This window comes from Oryctolagus cuniculus, chromosome 11 (genome assembly GCF_964237555.1).
Source record: "Oryctolagus cuniculus chromosome 11, mOryCun1.1, whole genome shotgun sequence".
In the NCBI taxonomy this organism is placed as follows: Eukaryota; Metazoa; Chordata; class Mammalia; order Lagomorpha; family Leporidae; genus Oryctolagus; species Oryctolagus cuniculus.
The window spans coordinates 91,234,318-91,260,476 of record NC_091442.1 but is presented as its reverse complement, the minus strand read 5'-3'; the positions used below and the strand labels follow the sequence as shown (position 1 = coordinate 91,260,476).

At 40.9% G+C, this 26,159-nt stretch overlaps 1 long non-coding RNA gene across 2 annotated transcripts in view; it reads right to left on the bottom strand.

Annotated features, from left to right (window-relative positions):
* LOC127491170 (uncharacterized) overlaps positions 1 to 26,159 on the bottom strand; it is a 392,060-nt gene that overhangs the window by 214,246 nt on the left and 151,655 nt on the right. Inside the window, exons 4-5 of one of the 2 annotated variants that reach the window (XR_007919752.2) lie at positions 12,350 to 12,402; positions 3,963 to 4,750 (exon numbers count right to left, since the gene is read on the bottom strand). The exons of the other annotated variant lie outside the window; for it this stretch is intronic. This is a non-coding gene — a long non-coding RNA (uncharacterized lncRNA). Of the gene's footprint in view, positions 1 to 3,962; positions 4,751 to 12,349; positions 12,403 to 26,159 lie in introns of those variants that run through there. 2 annotated transcript variants of the gene reach the window in all.

The following is a 26,159-nucleotide window of genomic DNA, read 5'->3' as shown; positions in this document are numbered from 1 at the left end:
TTCTGTGTTTGTCCATCCTGCTGTCTGTTCTTAGTGCTGCTCCCAAGGAAATAAATGCTGTCAAGTGATGCTATTGCCTTGAGAGAGGTATGATCAAACCTGTCCCTTGGAATCCATCTGGAAAGACGAGATGTTAAACGTATTTTCCAATTCCCTCTGCCCATGTAGAAAACCTGACACCTTGTATTTATTTCCCATTTATTCTTTCCTAAACCAAGAAGATGATCTGGGGCAGTTGCTTGTACTCTTAATTTGATTTCTCACCTTGAATCTAGGTATACCCGATGAACATCTGCAAGTATACAAGTCACCATTTTGTTTTCTATGCTCTAGGAGACTTAAGAGGAAAGGATTCATTGGAATCCCAGGGCTGTATTATTAAGGAGCCAGTCACTTGGTGGAGGGCTGTAAAAGCTGGAGAGCACAATTCATGCAGTTATTATTTCCAGGAGACTCTACAGAGATGGATTTATTGCTATAGCAAACCAAGGAAGAAGGTACGGGGAGTGCCCACTGTTGCCGAGCAAGCAGAAGTACCACACCCTCCTAGTAGGGGAGATTTCTGCTCTGGAGTTACCACTAAGGAAGCCAAATACAAAAGTGCAGGGAGTGTCCTCTTTTCATTTCAGGAGTGGAGAGTTGCCCCAGCCTCCACCCACAGAGAGACTTTAGAAGTCTAGGGAAGAAGTTTTTACTCTGCAAGGGAAAAGGGTTCCGGAAGTACCATCCCTTCAGTTCTTGCTCACGGGGGCCTCGAGTTTACTTCTCCAGAGAGACTACAGGGCTGGGATTATCGCTGGAGCAGGCCTAGCAGTAAGGGTCAGAGGGCACCCACTCTCCTGACGCCCTCCTTGTATGGGGAACCTTCTGATCTGGAGGAAGCCATGGGAGATGATGCAGGAGATGCCCCCTTTCCCATTTCGGCACCGGGAGGTCCCCCAGCTTCCCTGTTATGAGAAATTGCAGAAATTTCTCCAGACGCCAGCCAGGAAAGAAGAAGTGAAGGCGTGCTTCCCTCCTGTTGTCACTGGCAGGGGCCCTAAACCTCTCTGCTAGAGTCGTAGGGCTGAAATCACCACTGGCTGAGCCAGGAAGGAAGGTGTGGAGAGCGAGATCTTCCTGGCGCGGCTGGAAGAGTTGTAGTCTTCACTTGCTCCACTGACTCCCAAACATTGAACTGTTAGAAACCCGGACCACGAGACGCTGCTGAGAATCCTACAGGCTGTCTCCCAGCCCTCTCTTCTGTGCTTGCGGGGAATCCTCTTCCGTCCTGACCTTGTTCTGCACGTGCGGTGATTTAAGAGCCAAGTCTTCCTGGTAAGACTATAAAGGTTGGGCACTATGTGTCTGGAACATGGCCCTCACCCCTTGGGGAAAATCCGCGAGCTGAGATTTCCTTGCTGAGTAGAAAGAAGGTGCTGCGCTCAGGGTTGGCTTCCTTTACGAGAGTATCCCTGCCTTTCTCACGTGCTTTTATGTGACTGTTTTCTTAGGTACCAGGCATGTAAAAGTCTTTCAAGTGGATTCTGATGTATTCAGAAGAGAACTGACTTGTGTGTATTTATTCTGTGTGAGAGGGATTGTCTGCCTTGTTGCTGACATCTTGACCTTTTGAAGTGTCAGTATTTTACATAATAAACTATTACAGAGTGACTAAACTATTAGTTTATGCTAATTAAATTATTAGTTTATATATTATTCATTTATAATTAATCATAAGCTACAGTGATCAAGACAGTAATATTGGCATAAGAATAGACAAAGAGTTCAATGGAACAAAATGCATCAGAAATAAACACACTTACACAGTCCATCAATTTTTTTATAATTTGTTACACAAGTTTCATATATTTCATATACATATATGTAGTAACATAGTGGCACTTCCCCCACCCTTCCTTCCACTCATGCTTCACCCCTTCTTCCCCTCCTTCTCACATTTCCATTCTTAATTTTTACAATGATCTATTTTCAATATACTTATTGATAGTATAGTTAACCCTACTCTAAGTAAAAGAGTTCAATAAATAGTATGAAGCAAAAGAAAACAAAACATTGTTCCTCAATGGAAGAGACAAGGGCTATAAGCAATCTTCGATTCTCAAAATATCTATTTCACTCCAATATATTACATTTCAGGTACCCTTTTGGTTACCTCAGATCAGGGAAAACATATGCTATCCGTCTTTTGGGGACTGGCTTATTTCACTAAGTGTAATGGTTTCTAGTTGTGACCATCTTGTTGCAAAAGATAGGATTTCATTTTTTTTGGTCACAGCTGAGTAGTACTGCATAGTGTATATATACCATAATTTCTTTATCCAGTCAACAGTTGATGGACATCTAAGTTGATTCCATATCTTAGCCATTGTGAATTGTCCTGCAATGAACATGGGGGTACAGATTACTCTTTTGTATACTGATTTCTTTTGGTTTGGGTAAATTCCCAGGTGAGGGATGTCTATATCATATTGTAGGTCTATATTCAGATTTCTGAGGTATCTCCATACTGTCTTCCACATTGGATGCACCAGTTTACATTCCTACCAACAGTGGACCAGGATATCTTTTTCCCTACATCTTCACCAGAATTTGTCATTTGTTGATTTCCATATGTGAGCCATTCTAACTAGAGTGAAGTGAAACCTCATTATGATTTTGATTTGCATTTCCCTGATGGCTAGTGATCCTGAGCATTTTCTCAAGTGTCTGTTGGCCATTTGAATTTCCTCTCTTGAAAAATGCCTATTCAAGTCCTTTGACCATTTCTTCACTGGATTGTTTGTTTTGTTGTTGTTGAATTTCCTGAGCTTTTTATAAAATTCTGGATGTTAACCCTCTATCAGTTGTGAATATTTTCTCCCATTCTGTCAGTTGACTCTACTTTGCTGAGTGTTTCCTTTGCAGAGTAAAAGCTTCTCAGTTTGATGTAATCCATTCCATCAATTCTTAACAAAAATGTGAAGATAATTCAATAAGAAGAAAGGGTGTTTTTTTTTCTATAAATCATGCTAGAACTTGATATCCATATAGAAAAAAGGTGATCAAGATGGCAATATTGGGCAGAGATGATTGTTAACTTTCACCTTATTCCACATACAAAACTATATTCCAAATAGATCATAGAAATAAATGCAAAAATTAAAATTATGAAATTTCTTTTTAGAAAAGATGGGAAGGACAGGCATTCAGCCTAAGTGTTAAGACAGCTGAATCCCACTTCCAAGTGCCCAGGGCTGATTCCTAGCTCCAATTCCTGACTCCAGCTTGCTGCTAGTGGAGATCCTGGGAGGCAATTGTGATGGCCCAAGTAATTGAGTATCTGCCAGCATGTGGGATGCCTGCATTAGGTTCATTCCTGGCTCTTGGCTTTGGCCCTGATCTAGCATCAGTCATTGTAACCATTGCAGATAATTAGAATGTGGAGCAGTGGACAGTCTCTCTCTCACTCTCGCTCTCACTCTCGCTCTCTCTCCTTTCTCTCTCTCACTCTGTGCAATAAATCACCAAATACTTTATAATTAATTTTTTAAAAAATAAAGGCAAGGGAAGAAATCTTTTTGTAATCATGTACTAGGCAAATGTCTTGGTACCAAAAAGTATGAATTATAAAAAATGATAAATTGCTGGGGCCGGGCTATGGTGCAGTGGGTTAAAGCCCTGGCATGAAACACCAACATCCCATATGGGCGCCGGTTCTGGTACCAGCTGCTCCTCTTCCGATCCAGCTCTCTGCTATGGCCTGGGATAGCAGTAGAAGATGGCCTAAGTCCTTGGGCCCCTGCACCCACATGGGAGACCTGGAAGAAGCTCCTGGCTCCTGGCGTCAGATTGGTGCAGCTCCGGCTGTTGCAGCCAATTGGGGAGTGAACCAATGGATGAATACCCCACCCCCGCCTCTCCTCTCTCTGTGTAACTCTGTCTTTCAAGTAAATAAAAATAAATTTTTAAAAAATGAAAAATTGCACCATCAAAATTAAAATTTTTCTTAAATGAAAATGAAAATACAGTTATAGACCAGAAGCAGGGAGACTATGTGCAATACATAAATATAAAAAGTGATATTTTTCAAAATTGTATAAAGAACTCTTGTAACTTAAAAGAAGCAAGCAACTAAATAAATATCCAAAACATACACTTCACAAAGCACATACAAAAGGCCAACTAGCAAAGGAAACAACCTCACATTTTTGTCATCAGAGAAATGCAAATTTAAAGCGAATGAGATCCTAAACATTTATTAGTATGGCTAAAATAGAAAAGAATGATACTGCCAAGCACTGGCAAGGATATGGATCAACTATGTGAACTCTTACACATGGCTGGCAGGAGAGCAAAATGGTATGGACCCTTTAGAGAGTAAGTTTGTCTATTTCTTATAAAGATAAATATATGTTAACCATATGACTTCATAATCACACTCTTAGATATTTACCTAGGAGAAATGAAAGCTTTCACCCACACAAAAACTTGTATACAAATGATCATAGTATCTGTGGAAACTGGAAATAATCGAAATGTTCATCAGTAGATAAACAAATTGTAGAATATTCCTAAAATGGAAAACAACTCAACAAGACAAAGGAATAGATAATTGATACGTGCTAAAAACATCGATAAATTTATGCTGAGTAAGAGAAGCTAGACACCAAGGAATACCACAGCAGATTTTCATTCATACAAAATTTTAAAATCATGAAAAAGGAAAGTCAGTGGCTGTCGGATTCTGGCATGAGCAGAGGAGTATGACCTGCAAAGAATTTGAGAGAAGTTTCATCATTATGAAAATATTCTATGTCTTGATTAAAATGGTGACTATCAAAACTCATCAAACCAGAGTTAAACTGGGTACATTTTATTATATAATAATTATACATCCGTAAGAGTGATTTTTTAAAAGAGCCTCTCATACTTGTTATTCATGGAAATTACAGACAGTCTATTTGTTTACTAGTTTTCTCATTTATCATTAGCTTCTCTCAGCAGACTGCAAGTTCCATGAGGAAATGACCATATCCATTCTATTATTAACTGTATATTCCAAGTATATTATACTTTGCATGGGCCAAAGAAGGCAGTCAGTAAACACTTCTTGACTAAATAAATGCACGCATGAATAAATGAGCTGTATTTGTATTCCACTGCCCCCTTACAACCAGTTTTCTTAGCTAAACCCATAGTCAATAAGTGTGTCAATCTCCCTTGTTTGTTTAATTCAATCCATCATAAAACAAATGAAACCTAGATGGCATCTGGGAATTATTGGACTCAGGGATCTAGAGAGATTTTCCTTGAAAACAATTCATAGGATAAACAGTACACAGTCCAAACCCACTCCAGGGTTTGCTACAGTTACACACTTTGATTAGGTTAGTAGGACATTGCATTCACACGATCTTCTAACCCAGTACCTGTCCAATCCCTTCTCCATCCTTGAGTGAGGGCAATGTGAACCTCAGCCCTCGATACTCAAGCTGGCTGAACAGTGAATATGCCCTAAGTCTAATCCACACATGATTGCTTTGTGCAGGTGTCATTCATGTCAGCAATAAAAAAGTAGTTGTACAACTGTATTGCAAAACAACCCATAAACTAACCTATAGAGGAAGCAAGATTGAAGCACCAGAAGTGTTTGTTGCCCCAATATTGCCCCCAGTATCACTGCAGAATTGGTGAGGATAGGGAGACTTCCATTGAATATGATGTGTAATTGACACAATGCCATATGAATCCTAAAGGCCAAACTTCCTCAACTAATACTGAGTTATAAAAGATCCTGGAAAAGTGAAAGAGAACAACCTGCTCCTATGGACCAGATCTAGAGAAGGTAAGAAATAAAAACCAAGACTCACAGCAATGTGGATAGATAGAAACAGGGAGGGCATCAATTCTGCTTGAATCTTCACATCTAGGTCTTGGGAGAGTGACTTATTTTTTAAATTCCAAAGAATGGCAAGAGTAGAGAACTAAAACAGTTTGAGGGTATTGTCTTTTGAGCTAGGGTTGACTCAGGAAATGAGGTTACACAAAGAATCAATGAATCAGGGCCTGTGCTGTGGCTCAGCAGGTTAATTAATCCTCCACCTGCAGTGCCAACATCCTATATGGGCACTGGTTCAAGTCCTGGCTACTCCTGTTCTGATCCAGCTCTCTGCTGTGGCCTGGGAAAGCAGTAGAAGATGGCCCGAGTCCTAGGGCCTCTGCACCCACCTAGGAGACCCGGAGGAAATTCCTGGCTCCTGGCTTCTGGCTTCGGATAGGTGCAGCTCTGGCCATTGCGGCCAATTGGGGAAGTGAACCAAAGGATGGAAGACATCTCTCTGCCTCAACCTCTCTTAACTCTGCCTTTCAAATAAATAAACAAATAATCTTAAAAAAAAAAAAAAAAGAATCCGTGAATCCAGCTGGGCAGAGTTGAGAAATAGTTAAATAGGGTGTGGGATGTTGTAGGGACATTCAACTGTCATATTTATCGGTCTTGGGAAGAGAGAGACTTCTGAGAGTGGGCAGAACTATCAGGAAGAGTGAGAGTGGCAGAGAAGTGGACGAAGGTTATAATACTCCACAGTATTTTGGATAGAATCTTGAGATTTTATCAAAGAAAAATGATGGTTTTCTGCACTTCTAAATCCTTTCCTTCCCCACATTTCAATTCCATCTGAACATGGCTCCGGAACAGTTTCAGGTGTGATTATTACGTGTGAAGGATGTCAGCTGTTACGGTCCTAAGATGTACAGAAGCTTTCTCAGTTCTGTTTCTCTGGAAGTTCTGTTAAATGTGATTACCTTTCAGTAATAGGAAGAGTGACCTGAGTTGACCTAATTCACTTATATTGGATTTTTTTTTTTTTTTTTGGCTTTCAGAGAACTATCAACACTTCAAATTTTCCCCTTTAAGATGAGCTAGCCTCATTACTAAGTATGTAAACTAAGTATGTTAAAGGTTGGCTATGCTTAAGAGTGAAAAACTGAGGGATTAAACAATACAGGTGTATGCAGGTTAGAATTTCTAAAATGACTCCTACAGAAGATTTAGAAAAAATGTTATTTGTGTGAGAGCCGTGAGGTAACAGATACTGCAAGATGGCAGCAATATTTTTTTTTTTTGACAGGCAGAGTGGACAGTGAGAGAGAGAGACAGAGAGAAAGGTCTTCCTTTGCCGTTGGTTCACCCTCCAATGGCCGCCGCGGCTGGCACGCTGAGGCCTGCGCACCGTGCTGATCCGATGGCAGGAGCCAGGTACTTATCCTGGTCTCTCATGGGGTGCAGGGCCCAAGCACTTGGGCCATCCTCCACTGCACTCCCTGGCCACAGCAGAGAGCCGGCCTGGAAGAGGGGCAACCGGGACAGAATCCGGCGCCCCGACCGGGACTAGAACCTGGTGTGCCGGCGCCGCAAGGCAGAGGATTAGCCTAGTGAGCCGCGGTGCCAGCTTTGGAGTAATGAAGAAATTGACTACAAAATAAAGTTTTAGGAAAAGGAAGGCGGGGAGGTTGCACTTGACCTCAAAAGTTGTAATGAAGACAAACTGCAAACTAACAAGTAGAGAATATCTGGAACTCAATTCCCAAGTACATGGAGCTAATGCATGTTTTACTTCTACATACATGTAACTGCAGGTGTAGAAGTGTAGTCATTGGAGCGTCACTGCTTTATCATATACTCTGCATTACATAACAATGCCACCAGATGTCTGTAAGAACTGGCTTGTTTTGGTGTGGTTTACTTGTTTTGGCTTGGGTTGTCCGGATGGAATTTAGACAGCTGAGCTATGGAAACATATCCTTCTTGTAACAAGAGTCCACCCATCTCTCACCAGATGCTAAATTTCACAAGACTTGAGGCAACCATTTCCTCTGCAGATGCCATTAGCCCAATCATGTGAGGTCTGCCTCCAGAACTAGACATACCCCAATTATCTTGAGTGGAGCTGAGTGAACAGAGCCTTTTGATGTTATTACTTCTAGGTTAATGGATTAAGATAACTCAATTGCCTTCCACGAACAGTGAGATACAGAATTCATCTTTTGGCCCTAAGCTCTGGGGTAGGGCCATTTCATGCTCAGCTCTACTAGAGCTGAAAATAGAAAATACCTGGTCTTTGAAGACCTGAGCTCAAATCTTCATTCCACTACTAGCTGTGTGCCCCTACATAAGACAAGTGACTTCTTGGTAGTCCAAGTCCCTTCTACAAAATGGGAAATGGTATTACCTACTTCATAGGTTTTTTATGTGGCTTAAACAAACTAACACTGATAAAATATGTAAAACAGGCTTTGGAAAAATAGGAAGTCCACAAAAAATAAATAAGAAGAACTCTCCATGCTCCAGGCCAACACTGCGATTTCATTCCAATTAGCTGGGGCTTTTGCATTTGTTTCTGCAAGTTTCCACTCCTTATCTGCAAGGGGAAGTAGAGGCAGATTTTAGTGACTAGGTTCCCATCTTGCAGGAATGGAAGCTTGGCATGAATTAGGATAGACTTTGGTTTGCACATCCCCTCTGATAGTCCCTGGTTCCACACATTTAGGATCTTCTGGGTTCTTTGGGGATTATTTTCACAAGATTGACTGAATCTTGTCCCATTTTGATTTTTAGCTTTAGGTCATTAGTTCTTTCCAAATTCTCAGAATCTGTGAACTTCCACTGTCTTCCATCCCCATAAACTTGCCCTTCCCTTTATCGTAGCTGTCCTCCCAGTGCAGAACCCCATATGCTCCTCTGCAGCCCTGTTTGGGGCTAATTTAGGCCAAAGCACACACAGAGAATATTTACCAGATGAGAGTCTCCCAACAGCAGTTTTTCCTGTTACTTAATATTACATCATAGTATAACAATGAGATTATTTAGATATTGGAGGCTTAATTAGTCCTCCATGTAATTCATTTGGAAGTAATAAAAGCTCATAGAAAAATTTTAGTAGAAAAAAATAAAGATTACATAGTACCCATGGTTCCCCCTCGTTTCAATGCTACAGCCAGAACATTTTGGCCTATTTTATTTCATTTTTTTCTTTAATACATAATATTTTTTCTTTTTAAACACAGTTATAATCACATTGTACCTGATATTTTATAATCTATTTTCACTCAGTATTATGTTAATTTTTTCAATGATTAATAATCACACATGAATGGCCAAATTGCTATGCTAACAAGTAGATGTAATATTAATTATCCAGTGTTTCCATTTTGGAGGGAGATTTAAGTTGCTTCCAAGTTTTAATATTATGAATAAAACTGATGAATATGTAATGCATAAAATTCATTATTTTTATGTTTGATAAATTATTTTTTAGAATTCCCAGGAGTGAAATTACTGGGTCAGAGTGGGCACATTTTTGTGGCTTATGATGTATTTTCCAAACTTCTTTCCAAAAGAAATGTAAATTTTTATTCCTGGAGGTCAATTCTGCCTATATCTTAGATTTAAGATTGATTGAGCTCCATATGGAAACTCGAATTAAAGGACATTTCATGTGGCATTTGCTGCCCCCATTACCTTTCACTTGGAAGGAAATACAATGTATATTCTGTCCAGCAATGTTAAGTCTATTCTGAATTATTGTCATAGAATCTTACAGTCATCTTGAAATATTTTCTAGAATAGCATGGGTATACATAAATACATTAAATATAAACATAAATATATAGTATGTGTATTATTTGTTTTAAAGGTGGAAAGACAAAAAGAAAAGGAAAGAAAGAAAGCATGGAGAGGGAAGAGAAAGAGAGAGACAGATCAATCTCCCATCTGCAGGTTCACTCCCCAAATACCTGCAACAGCAGTGCCTGAGCCAACCCAAAATTAGGAGCCAGGAACTACATCTGGGTCTCCCATACAAGTAGCAGAAACCCAAGAACTTGGGCCATTATCTGCTGCCTTCCAGCAACATTAGCAGGAAGCTGTACTGGAAGCAGAGGCAGGACTCTGTTCTAGGCATTCTGACACGTGGTGCAGGCATCCCAAGGGATGGCTTAACCTGCTGTGTCCCAGTGCCTATCCCTACATGACATATTTTCCATCTAAACACAGGTAGATTTCCTGAAACTACTTTGGGGTGTTTTTGTGAACATAGTCCTGTGAATATATGCATTATACTTTAAATGCCAGTTGGTGCAAAACTTCAAACACTTTTTTTTCTCTAACTGTTATTTTAATAATTGTTACTTTACTGCTCATGGAGATGATGCCCAGCTGGTGCTGTATATTAATATCATCATTTTGGAAAACAAACAAAACAGGTTACCAAGATAAAAATTACTAATATATTTGGGCCCCAAAATTTTCTTCCTAAAAAATCCATTCTAGAGGAAATTGTGTATTAGACCAAAATGCCTCAAAATAATTTCAAGTTTCAATGGTAGAGAAATGGTCATGTATTTCATGGATAATTAGCTGAATGATAATAGAAGAGGACACATATGATATTTTCCTGCCTAGTATCCACAGCTTCTTTCCCTGATAACAGTTCACTAATTGGCCTTCACCACATCTTAAGCACATCAGTCTCTTTCTAGGTATTCGATGCTACATTGGAGTAAAGATGTCACAATGGTAGCATTCTCAGAAAGAGCCAAAGATAATTGCTATAAATACATGGATGGAGAAAAGCTTTCTGTCAAATGCATTTTAACAGAAAAAAGAGTAATCTTTCATCTTTTTGTGTCCCAATTCAATAGCAGTTCAGACCAATATCAAAGAGCACTTGAGCTGAATAAAAACTGAGCTAGGACATAAGCTTAAAAGACTACCTTGGTGGCCGCTAACATCCTATGCACTGTGGGAAAAGGTAGCATTATTTTCTGATGAATTATCTAGGTAAATTCAGTTTTCATGTGACAGTCTAACAAATTTTTTTCAAACTAGTTAAAGTACTATTTATATTCATTCATTGAAATCCTACATATAATAATGAGAAACATCAAATATAAAAATACAGTGATTGTTAAAAATGTAAAACTATATTTCAAATACATATAGTAAACATGATGAGTTCTCAATAATTACTTGGCAATTTTTTTTACTATGATTTTCAATATTTCATTTCATTTACTCATTCAAGCAGTATACGTTTAGCAGTAGCTATGGATAGGTATTGTTCTAGGTTGCTTTATTTGTGTTCATTTTCCAGCATATATTCTTCAGGAATGAAACAGAATTCACTGATAATTTAATAAAAACATAATATGGAAGGCAAGCTTTAACAAGAACATCATATAAAACACAAAAAAAATCTAAAGTTTAGAATTTAGGTATTCATGGGACTGGCATTGTGACATAGCAAGACAGACATCCCTTATGGATGCCACTTAGGGTCCCAGCTGCTTCACTTCTGATCAAGTTCACTGCTAATGGCCTGGGGAAAACAGTGGAAGAAGGCCCAAGTATTTGGCTTCCTACCATCAATGAAGCTTCTTGACTGCTGGCTTTGGCATGGCCCAGCCCTGTCTATCGACAGCCATCTAGGGAATAAAATAACAAATGGAAGATCTCTCTCTGTTATGTCCCTCCCCTTTCTATAACCCCAATTTTCAAAGTAAATAAATAAATATTTTTAAAATGAATTTAGGTATATATGTAAATTCCACATAATAGCATAACTGTATAAGAATTCCATATATCATCAATTTATGTGGCAGCTTCTGAAATCCAATTTTTCTAAATGGTGCTCAAAGAAACTATAGCACAAATGGAACTAAAATTCCACAAATAACCTAGGACTCCATAAATTGGGAGAAAAGAAACTACTTCAAAGAAATTAAATATGGCTAGGACATAAAAGCAGAAATTAGATATTATTTGAAATCATATATCACAGAGTAAACTACTGGCCTAAAGGTCACCATTCCTTTGGAAAATATTTGCAGGAAAAGCAATGTTGTGACTATACTAAGTTCATTTAAGCATTGATTTTTCATATATAAGACATTTGTGAAAATCATTGTCCTTGATTCTTTTAGGTCTGGGAATACATGTTTATCTCAAAATCTCTAAGACTTATAATGAAATATTATACTTTATAAAAATGTTTCCTATAATGTTCTACAGGGATCATAAACAGTTTACTAAAAATGGGTATAACCTTTAGACCTGTGATACACTAACCTCCAGAAGCTCTTAGCCAAGCTTGCTAACATCATCTCCCAGTTTACCCCTCTGAGCTGCTCCTATCATGGCAATGTCTCTCCCAACAGCTGGGGCTTTGCTCTTAGTGCTTGCGGTCTTCCCATCTTCATCATGTAAGGTAAATGCTTGATAAGGTACCCAGAAACTCTTGACAAAATCTCTATATGCAAAGCTAGAATAAGAGGTGAAAACATTTCTAGAAGCCTGAGAGCTAATTACCTTTGTACGTGAGCACGTAGCAGTTGATGGGTAGGGATATGGACCCCAGCGCTCTGCAACAGACATAAACCTGGGGTTTAGTCCTGTGCACTCCATAAGGAAGAAAAAGAGAAACAAGAAACTACTTCATGTCATTAAAGGAAAGAAAATCCATACTTTCCATATGGGAATTTATCATGTGTTTTCTTAATGAACACAGAATGAAGCGGAGAGAGACTTCTAAGCTGTTAAAACCACTTACATAGTCTCTTCGGGGATAGGAAAGTATGAATTTCCTAATTTCATCAAAACCATTAATGACTTCAGTTCCTTCCTTTTTCAACAGAGGAAGTGGAAAGATTCTTCATTGCATTATGATTCTGAAAACCAGATTGCAGGAGAAACGATCTGTAACTACACTGGGGAAAATTTTTGTTCTCCTCCAAGAAATGATTTTCATTGTTGGAATTGTAAAAGCTCTTCAAAGGCTAGATCATTCATTGTAATGGAACATATTTATGAGTTAGCATTTCCTAATAACTGGGAGGTTATCATTTTCTCCTGAAGATTTGTTTCTTTAAAGGATACTATAGCCTCCAATGAAGAGGGAACTTTTTTTAATTTCAGTCTTAAACTTAAGACAGAGCTAAGGAAATACCAGCAGGGGTGCATCCCCTCAAAGCTGTACAAAATTTATTATACATCTCATGTCCTGCTTTTGCATAATTTTTTAACTTTTATTTAGTAAATATAAATTTCCAAAATACAGCTTATGGATTACGATGGCTTCCCCCCCCCCCATAGTTTCCCTCCCACTCACACCCCTCCCATCTCCCACTCCCTCTCCCATTCCATTCATATCAAGATTCATTTTCAATTCTCTTTATATACAGAAGATCGATTTAGTACATATTAAGTAAAGATTTCATCAGTTTGCACCCACACAGAAACACAGAGTGTAAAACACTGTTTCAGTACTAGTTATAGCATTACTTCACATTGGACAACACATTAAGGACAGATCCCACATGAGAAGTAAGTACACAGTGACTCCTGTTGTTGACTTAACAATTCGACACTCTTGTTTATGGCGTCAGTAATCTCCCTAGGCTCTAGTCATGAGTTGCCAAGGCTATGGAAGCCTTTTGAGTTCACCGACTTCGATCTTATTCACACAGGGTCATAGTCAAAGTGAAAGTTCTCTCCTCCCTTCAGAGAAAGGTACCTCCTTCTTGGATGGCCCCGTTCTTTCCACTGGGATCTCACTCGCAGAGATATTTATACATCTCATGTCCTGCTTTTGCACAATTTTTTAAAACAAGCCTTATTTTCACCCGAATAACTGAGGTCAAGAGAGGTAAGGGCCGGCGTCGCGGCTCACTAAGCTAATCCTCCGCCTTGCGGCGCCGGCACACCGGGTTCTAGTCCCGGTCAGGGCACCGGATTCTGTCCCGGTTGCCCCTCTTCCAGGCCAGCTCTCTGCTGTGGCTCGGGAGTGCAGTGGAGGATGGCCCAAGTGCTTGGGCCCTGCACCCCATGGGAGACCAGGAGAAGTACCTGGCTCCTGCCATCGGATCAGCGCGGTGTGCCGGCCATAGCGCGCTGGCCGTGGCGGCCATTGGAGGGTGAACCAACGGCAAAGGAAGACCTTTCTCTCTGTCTCTCTCTCACTGTCCACTCTGCCTGTCAAAAAAAAAAAAAAAAAAAAAAAAAGAGAGAGAGGTAAGAGGTGGCATATCAGGTACACAGACCAGCATCAGTAGATACTGTTGAAAGCAGAATAAAGTAAATTGTTTAAGGCTGAAGTAATTTTAGTTCATTAAAAGGAGAAAAGGGAAAGCAGGGGAGGACTTACAAGTTTCCTGGGACCAGAAAGTTCAGGGAGCCCTTGGACTAGGAATGTGGAGCTGCACACTTGGTAGAGGGAGCTGAAGCAAACTGTGGCTGTAGTGTTAGCACAGCCAGGTGGAGAATCATTTAATCAGTTGAATTAAATGATAACAAGTACTAGAAAAAAAGTATACGATTTAGTTCTACTTTATTTGAGGAAAGTTGAATGATGTATTTTGAGCACTTTTGCTCTACCTACTTAGGCACAGTACCCGGCTATATAATTATATTAATGGAAAGGAAACAAGCCCAAACTTTGTTCGAAGCTGCACAAAATTTACCATAGATATTCTGTAAGTATTCTTTATCACTAGATGCCTATTTTAAAAAATTCAAATTCATTATCTAGGAGTTTAGATTCACTGGGGCATAACTGTTTATCTGTAGTAATATATATATAATGAAATTTTATACATTGAAAAAGTCAGCAAGAATAGAATTTACAACAATTGTTACACTACGATGAAAAATATATAACTGCAAGTTTTTTGTGTATTTATTTATTCCAGTTGATACTTACAAATACCCAATTGAGTGTTCAATAAAATCTAAATACCAAGGCATTTATATTTATTCAATAATTAAATTAGTGTGTCAAGAAAAAGTATTAATAAAATTTTAAAATATTTTGAACTAAATACAAATAAAAACATAACTTAGCAAAATATGTGGGATCCAGCAAAACTAATGCCTAAAGGGAAATTTACAGTTTGCATGAACTAAAAATAAGAAGTGTCTGAAACCAATAATCCAAACTTCTACTTTAGGAAAATAGAAAAAGAAAAGAGGTATATGCCTAAGGGAAATAGGAGAGGAGAAATAATAAACATTTAAACAGAAATATATGACCCTGAAAAATGAAATCAATACAGAAAACCAGCAAAAACATGAGCTGGTTCTTTGAAAAAATCTACAAAATTGATAAACCTCTAGCTAAGCTAAACACAAAAACCAGAGGAAAGACTAAATGACTAATATCATACACAAGAAAGGAAGGCCATCACTACTGATTCTATAGACAAGAAGATGATAATAAAGTGTATTTTAAGGCTGGCGCCGCGGCTCACTAGGCTAATCCTTCGCCTTGCAGCGCCGGCACACCAGGTTCTAGTCCCGGTCGGTTGGGACGCCGGATTCTGTCCCAGTTTCCCCTCTTCCAGGCCAGCTCTCTGCTGTGGCCAGGAAGTGCAGTGGAGGATGGCCCAAGTACTTGGGCCCTGCACCCCATGGGAGACCGGGAGAAGCACCTGGCTCCTGCCATCGGATCAGCGCGGTGCGCAGCCGCGGCGGCCATTGGAGGGTGAACCAATGGCAAAAGGAAGACCTTCCTCTCTGTCTCTCTCTCTCTCACTGCCCACTCTGCCTGTCAAAAAAAAAAAAAAAAAAGTGTATTATAAGCAAGTCTAAGGTTGTTTCTAACTTACTGAAATGTACCAATTTCCTGAAAGACAATAACTATCAAAATGCAATCCAAAAGGAAAGTAGATGATCTGAATAGGCTTGATTGTAGTTTGAGTACAGGGTGGCTCTCCAAACTCATGCAGATGTTCAAATGCTAAGTCTTACATTAATGCTTAATGGACTAACGTTAATGGCTAATGGATTTGGGGCAGAGACGTTATCACAGGATGACCTCAGGGAAATCGGCCCAGTGTAAAGTCTCTAGCTCATTGGGCATATGCCTTCTGATGGTACTTCTGGTGAAAAGGTTGGTTATAAAACAGGGTGTGCCACCTGTGTCTCTTTCTTCTTCTGGCTCAAAATATCATCAGCTTTCCCTATCCTCCAGCCTCACAAACAGCATAACCCAATGGGCCACCTAAGCTTGGACTGTGAATCTCCAAAAACTTTGAGCTGAAACGAATCTTCTACCCTAACTAGAAGGTATACCAGTCAGGTATTTTAGTTAAAGTAGTAAAAAGCTTACTAACAAACTTATAGCTACTAAAATCATTAAATCAGTAATGTTGCAAAAAGGAAAGCAAGGCCAATTTTCCCTAGGGAACTCATCCATTTGAAGAAGAAATTATGCCAATCCTCTACAATCTTTTCCAAGGAAAGAGAAACAGATGGCACACTTCTTATTTCATGAGATCAGCATCACTGTAATATCTTAGCCAGATGAAAATATTATGAGGCCCTCATTGTTGTATAGCAGGTTAAGCTGCCACCTGTGACACTAGCATCCCATATAAGCACTGGTTTGACTCTTGGATGCTTCACTTCACCCAGATGGAGTTTCAGGCTCCTGGTTTTGGCGTGACCCAGCCCTGGCCATTATCATCATTTGGGGAGTGAACTCCCCAATGGAAACACTTTCTCTCCCTCCCTCTTTCTCTCTCTCTCTCTCTCTCTGTTGTTCTTTCAAGTAACTGAAACCAACAAAGTATAAGAAGAATTATACACCACAGTCAAGTGGAATTTATTGCAGATATGCAAGACTTAGCAGATGTTAAAAAGTGAAATATTGTAATTCATCATACCTATAAGCCAAAGAAGAAAAATCATATGTGAATACCAACAGATGCCAAAAAAGCACTCGACAAACTCTAATATCTATTCATAAGCAAATATGTCAGAAATCTAGAAATAGAGGAAGTTACTCAACTTGGTAAAGAACACTTAAGAAAAACTTACAGATAATATTCTACAAGTATTAATGGTGAGAAATGTGGAAATTTCTCATTAAGGACAGAAACAAGGCAAGAATTCCACTCACCACTACACCCTATTAGAAGTTCTAGCTAATGCAATAAGACAGGAAAAGGAAATAAAATGTATACAGATTAGGAAGGAAGAAATAAAATTGTCTTTGTTTGCAAATGACATGGTTGTAGAAAATCTGAAATAATAACCAAAAAATTCAACACTAATAAGTGTTATAGCAAGGTTGCAGGATAAAAGGTTAATATACAAAAATCAATCACTTTCTTATAAAACATCAATGAACAATGGGAATTTGAAATAAAAAAAACACAATACCTTTTACATTAGTGCCTCCCCAAAGTGAAATATCCCAAAAGTAAATCTAATGTAACATGTTCAAGTTTTTATATAAGCAAAACTATAAAACTTTAATGAAAAAACTAAATAAATGGAAAGATAATCCATGTTTTTGAGCAAGAAGACTAAATATTATCAAGATTTCAGTTTTTCCCAAGTTTATCTATAGATGCATAGTAACCCTAAAAAAAAATCCGAATAAGATATTTTGAGACTATCAACAAACTGGTTGTAAAGGCCTAGAGTAGCTAACATAATATTTAAAGAAAAGAACAAAGTTGGATGACTTTACCTAACTTAAGAATTACTATGAAATTATAATAATCAAGAGAGAATGATATTAATGAAAGAATAACAAATAGATCAATGAAATAGAACAGAAATTCCATAAATAGAACGATACAAGTATAGTTCATATGTCCTTGACAAAGGTTCAAAGGCCAAAAATGGAGAAAAGATAGTTTTTTCAACAAATGACACTGGAACAATTGGATATCTGAATGTAAAAAGAAGAAAAAGAAATCTAGATATACCCTTCACAGAAACTACACTCTTATCTCTTTCATAAAAATTAACCCCAACAGATTACAGACATAAAATTCAAAATTATAAAATTCCTAGAAGAAAACACAGGAGAAAAATTCAAATGACCTGCAGTTTGGAGACAAATTTTTACCTAAAACATCAAAAGCATAATCCATCAAAGAAGGAATTGGTGGTCTGGTGTTGTAGTATAGCCAGTAAAGCTGCCACCTGTGATGCCAGCATCCCATGTGGGCACCGGTTCAAGTCCAGTCCTGCACCCAGCTTATGGCCTGGGAAAAGCAGTGGAAGAAGGCCCAAGTGTTTGGGCCCCTGCACCCATGTGGGAGACCCAGAAGAAACTTGGCTCCTGGCTTCAGCCTGGCCCAACGCTGGCCATCACAGGTATTGAGGGAATGAGCCAATGGCTGGGAGACTCTCTCTCACCCTCCCTCCCTTCCTCTCTCCCTCTCTCCCTCTCTCTCTCTCTCTCTCTCTCTCTCTCTTGCTCTGTAACTCTGACTTTCAAATAAAAAAAATAAATCTTTAAAAAGAAAGAAGTGGTAAGTTGGAGTTCATTAAAAATATTTGCTCTATGCAGGACATTGTCAGGAGAATAAGAAGAGGAACTGCAGAGTGGGAGAAAATATTTGTAAAAATCATGTTGGATGAAGGACTGTTATTGAAAATACAGAGGGAACCCTTAAAACTTAACAGTAGGAAAAGAACCTGAATAAAAATGGACTAAAGATCTTACAGATACTTCATCGAAGAAGATATACAGATGAACATCAAGTTTATGAAAAATGCTCTCATTGTATGTCATCAGAGAAATGAAACTTAAAACATTGAGATGCCGCTTATATACCTACCAGGATGGCCAAAGTCCATCATTCTGATACCACCAAATGCTGATGAGACTATGCAGCAACAGGAGTTCTTAATCATGCTGGAGAGAATGCAAAATGATAGGCACTTCGGAAGATAGTTTGTCAGTTTCATATAAAACTAAACATACCTGTAGCATAGAACCCAACAATTATGTCCCTTGGTATTTACCCAAACGAGTTGAGAGGTCCACAAAAAAACCTACAAGTGAGTGTTTCTAGAAGCTTTATTCATGGTTGCTAAAACTTGGAAACAACCAAGATGTCCTTCTGTGAAGGAGTAAGTAACTGTGATACATCAAGACAATGAAATATTATTCAGCACTGAAATGAAATGAGATCCCAAGCTATGAAAAGAGGCAGAGGAAACATAAGTGTACATGACTACGTAGAAAAGTCAATCTGAAAATGCTATCTTCCATATGATCCCAACTGCAGGACGTCTAATAAAAGGCGACCATGAAGTGATAACAGGAACACTGATTGCTGGGATTTAGTGGGGAAAGAGGCAGACACAGGCAGAATCTAAGAATTATAGAGAAGTCAAGCCACTCTGATTGTTGACAGCTCTACTCCAAATCCCAATCCCAATCCCAATAGCTGAAACGTGAAGTAATGAATATATGATTTGTTTTACTTGATATTAACTCATACTCAGTTACTGGTATTTGCACATACACAATGCGTGAGAGTACACACACACACACACACACACATCTATGGAAACTAAGAGTCATCTAGACACAAAATCCCAGTTCTAGGATCTCAATTTCTTTTTTTATTTATTTATTTATTTTTTTGACAGGCAGAGTGGACAGTGAGAGAGAGAGACAGAGAGAAAGGTCTTCCTTTGCCATTGGTTCACCCTCCAATGGCCGCCGCGGCCAGAGCGCTGCGGCCGGCGCACCGCGCTGATCCGATGGCAGGAGCCAGGTACTTCTCCTGGTCTCCCATGGGGTGCAGGGCCCAAGCACTTGGGCCATCCTCCACTGCACTCCCGGGCCACAGCAGAGAGCTGGCCTGGAAGAGGGGCAACCGGGACAGAATCCGGCGCCCCGACCGGGACTAGAACCCGGTGTGCCGGCGCCGCTAGGTGGAGGATTAGCCTAGTGAGCCGCGGCGCCGGCTCTCAATTTCTTATGTCTGGAAAAAATAAGCCTCTACTTAGGAGACTATAGTGCCACTAAAGCAAGAAAGGCTACCAACTAAAGTGACAGGACAATTCGTTTAAAAAGTGTAGCGCACCTTTCCTGTAGGCTTATCTGGAAAAATGACAATAATTCTTCTTCCTTTCCTTTCAGAGGGCAAGGAGCTTATGTTCAAATTTAATCAAAAAGAAGCTGGATTCTTTTAGAAAGAGAAAATATGGCAGAGTTAAAAAAGGGAGTAGCCTGACTGAGGCGGGCAGATATCTGGAAGACAAGATATCCCAGAAGGAAGTGCGACTCTAAGGTAGGTGGGCCTGGAGAATGAGGACTAAACTAAAAATCAAAGCCTTGGGCCGGCGCCGTGGCTCAATAGGCTAATCCTCCGCCTTGCGGCGCCGGCACACCGGGTTCTAGTCCCGGTCAGGGCGCCGGATTCTGTCCCGGTTGCCCCTCTTCCAGGCCAGCTCTCTGCTATGGCCAGGGAGTGCAGTGGAGGATGGCCCAGGTGCTTGGGCCCTGCACCCCATGGGAGACCAGGAAAAGCACCTGGATCCTGGCTCCTGCCATCGGATCAGCGCGGTGCACCGGCTGCAGCGGCGGCCATTGGAGGGTGAACCAACGGCATAGGAAGACCTTTCTCTCTCTCACTGTCCACTCTGCCTGTCAAAAAAAAAAAAAAAAATCAAAGCCTTGAAAACTTCAGCGAATGTCTGAGCAGCAAGTTATCTGCAGAGCCTGCAGCCTTCCAATGGGCCAGCATCTTTACTGTTAACTCTAAGGTGAGGGACAATGTTTCATTTAATTTAGAAAAATGAAATAAATTCAGTTTGGGAACAAACATATCCAGAATAACAATGTCACAAAAATCCAAACCTACTATGGCTCACTAAATGTTTCCTATGGAGTTAGTGCTACAAATCAACCGAAAGTGTCCCAGGATTTCAGATAGTTTCTCTTCTGGAAAAAAATTAGTCAACAAAAATAAAGATGGGGGAGGGGAGCTTAAAATTCCCTGGGCAGAATGAACATTAGCATATTGATCAGACTGTAGAAAAGTAAAAAGAGAGCACCCCTTGGTACTTAGAAAGGTGGTTTAGTATGTGTGATCCTAAAGAATTTAATAGCGGGGAGCAACTGGTCTACAGTTAGGACAGCAGTTAGGATATCTACATCACACATCAGGATTTGATACCCAGTTCTGATTCCTGAGTAGACCCTGGAAGGCAGCAGTGATGGCTCAAGTAGATAGGTTCCTGCTACCCATATGGGAGACCTTGATTAAGTTCCTTGCTCCTGGTTTTACCCTCACCCTGCTGTAAACATTTGGAGAGTGAACCAGATCTGAGGGCCCTTCTCTCTCTCTCTCTTTAAAAAATTACAAGAGATGATAAACTTACATTATTTTCTTGGTACAGAACATAAATACAGGTTGAAAAAGCAATCTCTAGATAGTACTATAGTACTAGATAAATTTGTGATGTTAAATGGGAATGTTTAGAAATAGATGGACATTTTTCCTTACAAAGGCAACCATGAAGCATTAGGAAACTTCTTTTTCTGTCAAATTCAAATCTCAGAATAGGCTGCACAACTGGACAGACTAAAATGACCCACATTCTCCATATTTTCCTAAAGATTTTGAAGAGAAAATGAGAAACATGCCCTCTTGTGGCAGGGAGTAAAGAGGGGAAAAAAAGGAGTAAAAGGTTTTGTGAAATTTTAATCAGGATATTAGCACTGAGACATTTGTAGAAAATTCAGACTTTCTATGGGGAAAAATTGCTTTTGATATTTATAACATGAAGAAATGCTAAGTGAATAATGACTTACAAGAAAAGAGTGACCAAAAATGCATTGATTTCAAAATTTTCAGTGAAACACAGATTATTCACCAGCAAATTATTATAAAATATGCATGCTAGTTATACAAGACCTCTTACTTCCCCTTTACCATAACCTTGGCAAAATAAAAAAATAATATTACAACTTTAGTTCATCTTAGACATACTCTTGTCAAAGTACATTTATTTTCAAAGACCCATTCCCTACTCGGATAATGTCAGTAGCTCTGATTTCTTCACTACTTCTTAGCTGAATTGTCTTATTTGGGTAGATAAACCAACAGAAAGAAGCCATTTTAAGTACAATCTATTTTTAAAGTAGCTACAGAGATTAGTATCAAATAATATTAACTACAGCATTAAATATAGTATTAAGTAATATTACTACTAATACTAATATGATAACAAGAGTAATGATTAAAATTGAATTACGTTTCTTTGGACTTGGTCACATTCAACTTATTGGATACTTTAATTTTATAACCCAATATAGCCCCAAATAAGAATTTAAGTATCTTTAGAATTTTCAATCAGTTATGTCACATGCTTTGCAAATTCTCTGTAGACTTTCAGTTGATTCTTCTTTTGAGTGGATCTCCAATTTTGTTTTTCTACTAACTCTACAGTCTAGCTGGCTAACTATCTGGGATCTCTATTCATCAATTTCAAAAGAAGGAGGTGGAAGGAAGTGACAATAACACTGAGTATCTCTGATCATCCAAGAGAGTGTTGGTCATTTAATCCCTCTCTACTGACAATTTTCTCCATTTGAAAGAAGAAAACGGGGCCGGCGCCGAGGTGCAGTAGGTTAATCCTCTGTCTGCAGCACCGACATCCCATGTGGGCACCTGTTCGAGTCCCGGCTGCTCTTCTTCCAATCCAGCTTTCTGCTGTGACCTGGGAAAGCAGTAGAAGATGGCCCAAGTTCTTGGGCCCCTGCACTCACATGGGAGGCTGGGAAGAAGCTCCTGGCTCCTGGCTTCAGATCGGCACAGCTCCGGCCATTGCGGCCAGTTGGAAGGAAGACCTTTCTCTCTGTCTTTCCCTCTCACTGACTGTAACTCTACCTCTCAAATAAATAAATAATTTTTTAAAAAATAAGAAGAAAAGGAGGCTCTGAGAGTTTCAAGAACTTAGTCAAGTTTCACGTAGCTAGTAACAGAGAACCAGATTAAAACCTGTGTCTGTCGCTCCCCCTCTTCGTGGAGGAACGACACAGGACCCTGCGTTGTTCTTTCGTCTGCTCGGCCCTCCCCGGGTTTGCTGCTGGTTCTTCCCAGGTTGGCTACTATCCCTTCCACCTCCGTGGAAGGGCGGTTCCCCCTGGCCGCTTTCCCCACTTCCGCAGGGGAGCGGCACACCGCAGGCCGGCTTTCTTGGGGGCTGCACAGGTGTTCCCTCAGGTGTTCCCCTTAGATGTTCCCCCTGAATGCCGTCTCTCTCCTCCTTTATAGTCCTCCTCCGCCAATCCTAACTCGGCTGCCCACACGCCGAGTACGCTGCTCTCCTCCAATCAGGAGCAGGTCCTACAGTTTATTGGTTGAACTGGAGGCAGCTGCGTAGAAGCTGTTTTCTCCTCTCCCAGCGCCATATTGTGGGAGAGCAGATGCATAGAATAAGTCTTAATTCCAGTAACTCAGTCTAGTCCGGGTTGCTCCCCACAGATCCCCCTTTCTTTTTATTTTTTGGCGTTGATACGCGCCTGTCTTCGGTGCCCCGCGGCACTCACTCTGCTCTGCTTGCTAGAGTTGCCACAGGTTCTTAAAAGTCCTATCAATCAGGCAAACCGAATCCGGGTCCTCTCTTCGCCATATTGTGAGGAGGTTTTTAGGCGCTGATGCGTGCCTGTGTTCGGTGCCCCGCAGCGCATGCTCTGCTCTGCCTGCAGGGGCTTACAAGCCCTAACAATCAGGCAAACCGAATCCAGGCCTTCTCATTGCCGTATTGTGGGGGAGACTTATTAGTGTTGGTTCGTGCCTATTTTCGGTGACCTGCAGCTCATACTCTGGTCGAGCTGCCTGCTGGTGCTTACCCCCTTAATCAGGCAGACCGAATCCAAGCCTTCTAATTGCTGTATTGTGGGGAAGCCTTACTGATGTTAATTCGTGCCTGTCTTCGGTGACCTGCGGCGCATAAGCTGCTAGCCGCCGCAGGTGCTCATCGCCTCACTTAATCAGGCAGACCGAATCCAAGCTCTCACATTGCAGTGTTGTAGGGAGGCCTTTCTATTTCTCTATTTCTCTATCTCCGGGCATTCCTATTTCTCCCATTTTACTTCTGTCTGCCAACATTCCCATTTCTCTCATTTTACTTCTAAACTTCTGTTTCTCTTATCCCCGCGGCTTCCCGGCGCCTCGCCCCGCCAGCAGGCTCCGCCCCGAGGCTGCTTCTCGGCGCCTCGCCGGCTATGAGCCGCTTCAGCCCGCGCCTCTCTCATCTGTGCGGCTTGGCTTTGCGCGCACACTCCGCGGTCTCGCACTTAACCCTTTCGCGTCTGAACCACGGCCTCGCGCCAGCCCCGCGTTCCCTATGTACTTGAGCCCTGTCTGCGTGCGGCAGCCTCCACGAGTCACACAGCGTAGCTTACGTGTCCGCCACTAGCATTCAATCTAAGTTCCCCGGGCTAGCCTGGCGAATTCAACCCAGCATACGTCTCCGCCCCACGGTTTGGCTTCCCGTCCTTTGCTCCCCGGGCTAATCAGACGGATCCCAACCAGGCTTACGTTTCAGCTTCTGGTTTTAACTTTTCGCCCCCTATTCCCGGGCTAACTTGAGAATCCCAAAGTGGCTTTCGTATCCGCCTCGGCCTGCCCCCCGCGGCTTCAATTTCCCTAACATTTTTCTCTACCCGGTATGTTTCCCCAAGCTTTCCTCCAACAATACTCCTCCATCATTTCTCCTGGCCTCTCCCCACAGTCCACATCCGAGTCTGTTTGTTCTAGCTTTCACTTTCTCTTTCAACCTTAGAGATTTCTCCCAGCTTCCCCTTGTAGTCTGTATCTGAATCTATGCCTAGGCTTTCAACAGCTTCCTCCGGCACCTCTTTCGTCCGGCTTTTCCCTAGGCTGTTTGCTAGTCTCTCTCTCCGATATTTTCCACTTCTTCCCGTTTCTTCCCTCCTAAGTTTCCTATCCGTCCTAGGTTTCCTATCCGAGTCACAGCACCATTATGTCGCTCCCCCTCTTCGTGGAGGAACGACACAGGACCCTGCGTTGTTCTTTTGTCTGCTCGGCCCTCCCCGGGTTTGCTGCTGGTCCTTCCCGGGTTGGCTACTATCCCTTCCACCTCCGTGGAAGGGCGGTTCCCCCTGGCCGCTTTCCCCACTTCCGCAGGGGAGCGGCACACCGCAGGCCGGCTTTCTTGGGGGCTGCACAGGTGTTCCCTCAGGTGTTCCCCTTAGATGTTCCCCCTGAATGCCGTCTCTCTCCTCCTTTATAGTCCTCCTCCGCCAACCCTAACTCGGCTGCCCACACGCCGAGTACGCTGCTCTCCTCCAATCAGGAGCAGGTCCTACAGTTTATTGGTTGAACTGGAGGCAGCTGCGTAGAAGCTGTTTTCTCCTCTCCCAGCGCCATATTGTGGGAGAGCAGATGCATAGAATAAGTCTTAATTCCAGTAACTCAGTCTAGTCCGGGTTGCTCCCCACATGTGTCCATGTTTTTTCTAATAAAACGCATCCCCCTCATTCTACCAATGTTCTTCCTCTTATTTTCCTCAGGCTAATTAGGCCACTATTCATTCAATTTCCCAAACTAAAAAGTTAGCCATTTGCCATTTTTCCTTTTCCATTATGACCTCCCCTGCTCCTCCTTCCCATTGGTTCAGCCCACCATCTCCAAAGCTCTCGAATCCCACTCGTCACATTTGCTATTAACAACTAACTGGGATTCTCTCAATACTCTTTTCTGGAAGAGTCCACTCCACTTCACTGTCACCAGGATGACCTTCCTAGTAGCCACTTCCTCTTCAACCTATGTGGTCTAACAAGCCCTGATAGTGTGACCCATGCTCCAGTCCCAACATTATCTCTTTTTCCCTTCGATGCTTCTCACCATTCTTAGCATCACTTCCCCCCAGATATTGCCTATAACTACAACATTCATCTTCCTTTCACTCCTCCAAAATCCCAAGCATCTTCCCCTACCTACATCCCTTGTCAATCAGCCCACATCTTCCTAACCAAAACTGAGTGCCTCCTGATTTGCAAGTCTCAAACCCTTTACATATTATTTCCTTTACAGCACTTAATCATTGGTACTATAATTCCTTTCCTACAACCTCGTTCCTTAAGACTATGTATTACAGGTACTGAGCACATCACATGGTATATTGTAGACAATCACAGTCATCTTCAGGCAGAAGTTTCACATTCCCCTAAAATGGCCAAAATATCTGCACAAGAATTGGCAAAAAATCTGCTAAACAGAACATTTAATACTGAAAACAACATTTGACTCAACAAAGCTAAACACATGATTACTGAAGTGTTGTTTAAATCAGAGGACCACATTGTTGATTGTAAATATTTTCAAAAATATTT